The sequence below is a fragment of the Vanessa atalanta genome, chromosome 4, assembly GCF_905147765.1.
Source record: "Vanessa atalanta chromosome 4, ilVanAtal1.2, whole genome shotgun sequence".
Taxonomy (NCBI): Eukaryota; Metazoa; Arthropoda; class Insecta; order Lepidoptera; family Nymphalidae; genus Vanessa; species Vanessa atalanta.
The window spans coordinates 10,628,548-10,636,370 of NC_061874.1; the positions used below are offsets into that span (position 1 = coordinate 10,628,548).

The following is a 7,823-nucleotide window of genomic DNA, read 5'->3' on the forward strand; positions in this document are numbered from 1 at the left end:
GATCTGTTACTGTTGTCATGTGGAATGAGCAGTAATCTATCAAATGATTAAAACTTATGAAATAGGCTTGTGTGTATCGTGGAGGTACCTTGCCTCGTAATAATTATTCTTTTACAGAAAGAGGGAAGGAGCGATGCAGAGCACGCATCGCGCGTCAGTATGGCCGTGTCGCCGCAAATATTATTTAGCTGTTAAGGTTAATTTTATTATACTCTAAATAAAATTATTGTAAATGTTAAAATGATTGTATGGTTAAAATATGCTCAGTATTGATTTTATAAAAATTGATTAATCGTGTAAATGAATTGTTAAAATTAATTATTTAGTTACTAATTAGATAATGCTACTGTAATTCGGTTTAAATTACTTTTAATTATTATCATTTAAAATTATTAAATTATTTTATAAAAAGAATTGTCAAAACCATTTTCTAATACAGTGATTTTATAACATCCGTTTGTTTAATAATGAAGTGTTTTTGTTATTGATGTCCGCCTCTGGTGGGGCGGGCGATTTAATAAAAGAGGGTTGATTTAAGTACGCGGGGCACTTTGCTACCGACTTCGGAAGAGAAAACATTGTAAGTAAAATCTATGTTGGTTAAATAAGAAAAAGCTGTGTTGATTAAATAAAACTAACTATTTTGAACTATTGCTTATTTTTGTTAATACTCACCTTTTTATTTTTAAATCAAATAAATGCCGACGATATCTTAAAGTTGCTTTTCAATATAAACATAAAATTGTTATAACTATAGCAGAGCCGATGACCAGAACAAGGTCAGCGGTTCTGCGAATTTTTTTTAAATAACTGCCTATCATAAATTCGATATATATAACTAGACAATGGCGTTATGATTATGTTGTAGAATGTGCTGTACTTAATTTTCGATATACCTTGGAGAATGTCGGTGGTTGTCTCGTACTCTGCTGCTGATTATGGAATACATTATGAGACATTTTAGCAATTATTTTCTTTACCAAGAGAACCAAGACACGAAATGTTCTTTCACTCTTACAGAAAAAATGTATTAGAGTAATTAATTATAAAAAAAAAGGCCGAGTGCGAGTCGGGCTCGCCCATGAAGGGTTCCGTAGCAGCAAGTGACAAAGTATATATTTATGTTATTTTTTTTGTACATTTGAGTAGATTGAATGAAAGGTAAATTACGGTTTCCGATTTATGACGTATTAAAAAAAAACTATTTACTAGATCGCGTTCAAACCAATTTTGGGTGGAAGATTGCATGTTAATGTTAATCATATATTAATTTTAATTTTAATTTTATCATTCTCTTACTTTAGAAGTTACAGGGGGGGAGGGGCGACATTTTACCACTTTGAAAGTGTCTCTAGCAGAAACTATTCAGTTTAAAAAAAATGATATTAGAAACCTCATTATCATTTTGAATACCTATCCATAGATACCACACAAGTATGGGATCGATGAAAAAAATTGAGTTTCAGTCGTAAGTATGGGGAGCCCCAAAATTTATTATTCTTTTTCTATTTTTGTGTGAAAACCTTAATGCGGTTTTCAGAATACATCTGTGTATTTACCAAGTTTCAACAGTATAGTTCAGTCATAGTTTCGGAAAAAAGTGGCTGTAACATACAGACGGACAGACAGACAGACATGACAAGTCTATAAGGGTTCCGTTTTTGCCATTTGGCTACGGAACCCCAAAAACACGCAACACACCCATATATATATATATATATATATATGCGTGTGTGTGTGTAAATATTATGATGACATCATGTTAACATATTTAATACCGATCTATGAAATGAGATAGGTTAAGAGAATACGTTCAGCAAGATTTACGCTTCTAGGAAGATTGGTCTTCACATAGTGCGTTCGTGGTACTAAAGTAAACTTTTATATGACTGTGTAGTAACATTTTATATAGAGCTCGTGTTCAAGAACTGATTGAACAAAAAAAACATTAATATAGAAATATAAATAATACAATACAGATATCGTCTCGCAAATTTTACGCATATTTAATTCTATTTCGGTCTATTTGTTTTCTATGTTTCTCGTGCCGGTGAGTCGAATATCATTATTAAATAAAGGTGATTGATATCGTTTACTAGAGTCATAAAGTGCGCAAACGAAATGAATTTATACCCTTTTAACGTTCTTATCGTGTTTTTAGTATTTATGAACGTTAGATTTAAAGGTTAAAATGCCTTTATGATTATATTTTTTTCCGTAATTAGACTATAATATCCACACATGTAAAACACACATTATGTGTGTATTTTATCGTTGCTTTAATCATTATTTCATGTAATGGTATGTCATTAAAAATTAACTTCGAAAACGTTTTTAAAAGGTTAGGTTAGGTTTAGGACTAACAAATGAGCCACCATTTGGTAAGTGATCACCACTTCCTATAGCCATTGGCACCGTAAGAAATTGTAATAAAGAAATTTAAACTAAGTTTTTATGTCCCTTGTGCTTGCTTATTCATCTTTCAAATCGGAACACAACAATACTATGTACTGCTGTTTGGTGGAATATCTGATGAGTGGGTGGTACCTCATAAGACGGGCTTGCGCGAAGCATTACCGCCAAGTAATTTTATAAAGCAAGACTTCGTGTAATTTTCATTTATTTTAAATTGAAGAGTTATGTGGTCTTAGTTTTACTTCTTCATATTTAATATGGTACGAAATTTTAAGAGGTTAGTTTTGTAAATCAACGATTATTTTACCCAGAACATTACGCTTATCAGGTAGCATCAGGTTAAATTTTTGACTGGAGTTTTATCCGTCTAATGGTGATAAAATCATCACCCAATAATGTTGCAAAATAAAAAAGTTATATTAGTATAGTATTCGATGTGTTATTGTAATTGTACCTCATGTTATCTTATCTCTGTTAGTTAACTATAGAAACGATGAGGAAAGTAATAGGTACTTGTTTTCAATTAACAAACACATACGCACTAGTTGAACGTTGCAATTTATGTAATACCTCAGATGATATAATTCTAGGACAAAAACCTTTCCTTTTTAAGGAGAGTGTTTGGAGTTAATTCTACTGCTGCTCGACTGTATTTAGGTGGATAGCAGAATTACATCCGATAGGTTTAATCGACACGAGGATTTCCATGACCTTTAAGCACACATTAAGCACCTGGAAACTGTGGTGCTTCTGATCTGAAACCTTCGGTTGAAATTCGTATGTTTTGTATAACGTAACGCATTACCTCAGCTCATTATGCTGCAGAATTATTTATTAATTTTGATCGACTACTGAGTTGAGTTGAATCGATTAATTGAATCGAAAGTGCATTTATATAGTCGTCTTAAAAATGGAGCATTAGCTCATGCGTAAGTTTATTTTTTGATCGGATCGTGCTATTTATTTCGGATATGTCCACCGCAGGGTCGTTAGTCATTTTTTATGGAGTTAAATGGATGTGGATTAAGCGTTATACTCTTCATACTATCTGCAAAATCCCTTAGAAAAAACATATTAAAACTTCATTTACACTCAATAATACCTCAGTCTTTTTCAGACAGCTTTCTACCTTAGTTGAGTTGTTGTTCAGTATTATTTTATTCTCTTTGAGTAGTAAATAAATTTGAAGTAGTTATGTTAACTGATGGATGATTTAGGAGGTATTCTCGTTTACAGGCATTTTAGGTATTTTTTTGGTGCAATAAAAAATAACCTAACAATGTTTTTAGTAGACATCAATTTATCTTATTTTTGAAAATTTGAATGTCGAATACATAAAAAAGAAATCAAATCATAAAATATAAAAAAGCTGATCTTTTTCTGTTAAACGAGCAGATTAAGTTTCAGAAGCTCGACTTCTTCAATCTTTGTATTGTCATGTTAAATTTCACTAAATTAGCGGTATCCTCGAAAATAATTTTAATTATGAAAAAACCTATAAAAATATTTTTTAAAAAATCCTAGATTAGAATATCATCATAATTTTGGTTACCCCCTATAAGCATAGTTTAAAAGGGTCTTAATCTAAGGGTAATTTTGATGTTAATTTTAATCTGAATTTTGAAATTATATTATTAAATGTGATTTGTTTACGCGTAATAAATTGATAACATAATTTATAAAATGATGTGATATTGTTATAATATTTATTGAAATTTTAATATAATTCTTCGTATAATCAAACAATACGAATAGAGTGCTTAATGGTAAAAAAGATGTTAAATTTTTTTTAAGAAGAAGTGCAGAATGAACATTTGTATGGGAATAATGAAAAATTAATTAACTCAAGTGTAATCTAATACATACTCATTTCTATGTTATTATGTTATACTAAAAATAACGCGATATCATGCGAGAGAGAAAAATAATTGTTTAGGGCCTTGCGTGGAAGAGCTTTCCTTATGGTATCTGGTAATTTGCGAGACAGACGAACGGCCGCGGGCCGTCACAGCGAATGAGTCAGAAAAAAAACATTGATATGAATATAAATACAAATGTTTATTTTTTGTGACAGTTCTAACTTGTCTTTTGTCCAAATATATGTTGATAAGGCTAAGCAAGTCGTATATTAGTAAATTACAGCAATTTTCACTGTATAACACCGTATGACATATATTATACATACATTATACAGCCATTGGTGTCCATACAAGTATAATTTACAGCTAAAGTATCTTCAAGTTATACATTTAAATAAATCAAAACATTAACTGCTGCTTCTTAATAAATAAGTATTCTGTAATGTCATATGTGCGCAAAAAAATATAAATGGTTTTGTGAGAAAATGTAATACTCATAAACATGATGGAACAATCGAAAACTATAATCACTTCTGTTGCTCGACTGTTTAGATTCAAAACCTTAATCTTTTGTGGGGCAATTTCGTTTAACAATAGGATCCCAGAAAGCGTTCAATATGCCTCTGTTGCCAAATGTAAATGTAAAAGGGACGTTTGTGTGTAAATTATTATTATACAATCGGTGAGGTACATATTGTACTTCAATCAAGCAGTTTGTTTTAGTTTATATTTTTAGGTTTGCGTGGATATCATATGAAATATTAAAAAAATGGGTTCACGTAATTATAACCTCTATAAAATAGATTAGTACGAAGATAACGTAGTATTCTAGTGTAATTATCTTTGTAATTCTTAAGACTTATATTGGGTATAATATATAAATTTAACACATGATTTATCGAAAAAAATATACCTATTTTCGAACCTTATAAGTCCTATCCTACTAGTCTTAAAAATTAAAACTTACAGTTTTAGTTGGTTTTGTAATCGTTTATTAATAAACCGTCAATAATATTATTATTCCTATAAATAAGAAATTATAGGCTTGAATTGAACGAAATCGATTTTACGTTTGGTTGATGAAACAGTTAATAATTTAACGCTTTAATAATACAGGCGAAAATCAATTTAAAAGTCAATTTTAAAACTTCATTTATTTATGTCAGGAATGTATACAAAATGAGAAATGTTATGATAAAATGTTAAATAATTATCATTACTTTCAGTATAGTCAAAACAAGTCATTATCCATTTAACGCCAGTTGTCACGTGGCAACTAAAATTACAATCTTTTCCGTTCTTATTTATGTAATCAGTTATCTTACTCAAACTACAATTTCAAGACTAAATTAATATAATTTTTCAAAGTTAATTCTAAACTACGATAAACGATAATCTAAACTACGATAAACGATAAATTTTATTTTATTATTGTATATTCCTGGCGTTGCTGCAAATTCCGATGACCTAGGTCAACACCCCGGGTTAGGGCAATAGAAAAATTATTAGGTTTTCCTTTCAAAAAATTTTGTCTGCCTGTAGATGTCTGTGTTACTCAGTACAGCGTTAATATTCTTGCTCGTGTTTTCCCGTCCTTTTGTTCTTTGTGAGTGACACAAGAGTAACACGGAGCAACTCTTTATTATCAAAAAGATCGCACCTGTGTTAGCGCACAGTCTTGTGCACTAATATCCTGACCGCCTTGATAGAAATTCAGGAAAAAAATATTATTATTAGTTTATTATAAACATGTACGATTATAACTTTTTCTTGATAATTACCTAGAAATTATGTTGCACATAATATCAGATCGAATTATTATAAATAAATATATATGTAAACATTGGTGGTAGAGCTTACCATCAGGTGTCTCTTTTGCCCGCCTATTTGTCATAGGTAAATAAAATCGCTTTTTTGCCTAGATAATAATTACCTATTCAATATGTCTTATTTCTATAATAGCTTATGATTTAATTAACTTTTCAGATGTTGAAACTGAAGAAGTAAAGACATGTCACTATCGTTATGCATTAAACTGTGCAAAATTTTGCCAAATCAAAGGAACAGTCGCTAGTAACTGTTGGCCTGGATTATGCAGCTGTAAATCAGGATAAAGACATTGTCCTTTATATTATATTATTGATGTATTTTAAATGTAGTTTATTATATACATTGTCATAACTTCCTTAGATTATGCTTAAATACACATACGAATTATAAAAACAAATAAAGAATATTATTATCACTATAATTTGTTTGCTTATTCTTTGGCTGTTAGCTGAAATTATAACTTATACGAGTGAATTTAGTGCAATTATTTGTTTTAAGTAATCATTTTTGTTGTACCAATTAAAATAAGATAAGAAGAAAATAAGTGGCCGCTCTGTGTATAGTTGTAGTAAATTGAGTAAATATATTATCGTAACGATAATTTCTTTCCTCCATTTTATGTATCTGACAAATTAATAAATAATACCCAAAAATCACGACTAAATGCATTCAAAATTTTATTTGTTAGTTTACACAATATTAAAATAAAAACTTTTAAGCGTTTAAGCTAAAGTATTACATATCAAAAATAAAATGTTAAATTTAAAAGATCCTATTAAGATCGTGTGAAATGTCATCGACAATATATCCAAGGCAATAATAAAGATAGTAATGATTCCGCAGAAGATTATCCACGATATTGCACCGCAGTCATGTTTGTTAAGAAATACTGTTCAAAAGAGCAATTTGTAGTTTAAAGTCAATTATATTTTAAAAACATTTGCATCCCTAAATGACAAAGCAACCGGTGATGTAATGTGATATTTCTGTAAATGTAATTACTTTCATCAAATCCTAACCTCGGTTTGCTCCTTTCTTCAGGAGGAAAGCGTGAATACTACTAAGTCTTTTGTATTCTCTTTTCGCGTCCAACTCTTAATGATTGAGAAAAGCCATACGTGGTATATATCGATGTGATACTACGATATTGGATGTTAAATTGGGGCAAAGTGCAGCTTGCAACTTCTTACTCGAAACACTGATCAGTCAAGTAGGCCTGATTGAGTTCAAAGGCAATAGCGGCTAGTCTAGACATAACGCCTTTGATTAGGTATGGCACAAAGAGCTTCATTCGAAGCTAAGGAAGCTTCGAAACGAACCTTTGGGCTTTTGGCTTTCTTGCAAATAGACCAGCAATGGTCAGCATTTCGTTATTGTAGTGTGAGATTTTGCAACCAGTTCAAAACATGCTTAAGAACTAATTGATTAAAAATATATATATATTCAGAAATTAAATTATAAAAGATAAAATAATACAATTCTGATGTCGTCTCGCAAATTTTACGCATATTTATTTTGATGTCGGTCTATTTATAAAAAAGCCCAAAGTAACCTCTCGGTGTACTAATTTAAGTGTAATTCTCGTATGCGTTAGTCGATTTTCAATATTAACTAAAGGTGTTCGATATTTGACATTTGTTTTGACAACAAAATTAAATTACACTTTCTTAACGTTCTTATCGTGTTGATAGTTTTTATGAATTTTGAATTTCAAGGTAT

At 30.2% G+C, this 7,823-nt stretch overlaps 1 long non-coding RNA gene across 1 annotated transcript; it reads left to right on the forward strand.

Moving 5' to 3' along the window:
- Positions 1-2,060: 2,060 nt before the first annotated feature.
- Positions 2,061-6,522, forward strand: LOC125063863. Its single transcript, XR_007119575.1, has 2 exons — positions 2,061-2,185; positions 6,261-6,522. It is a non-coding gene; the product is annotated as an uncharacterized LOC125063863 (long non-coding RNA).
- The last annotated feature ends 1,301 nt before the right edge of the window (positions 6,523-7,823 follow it).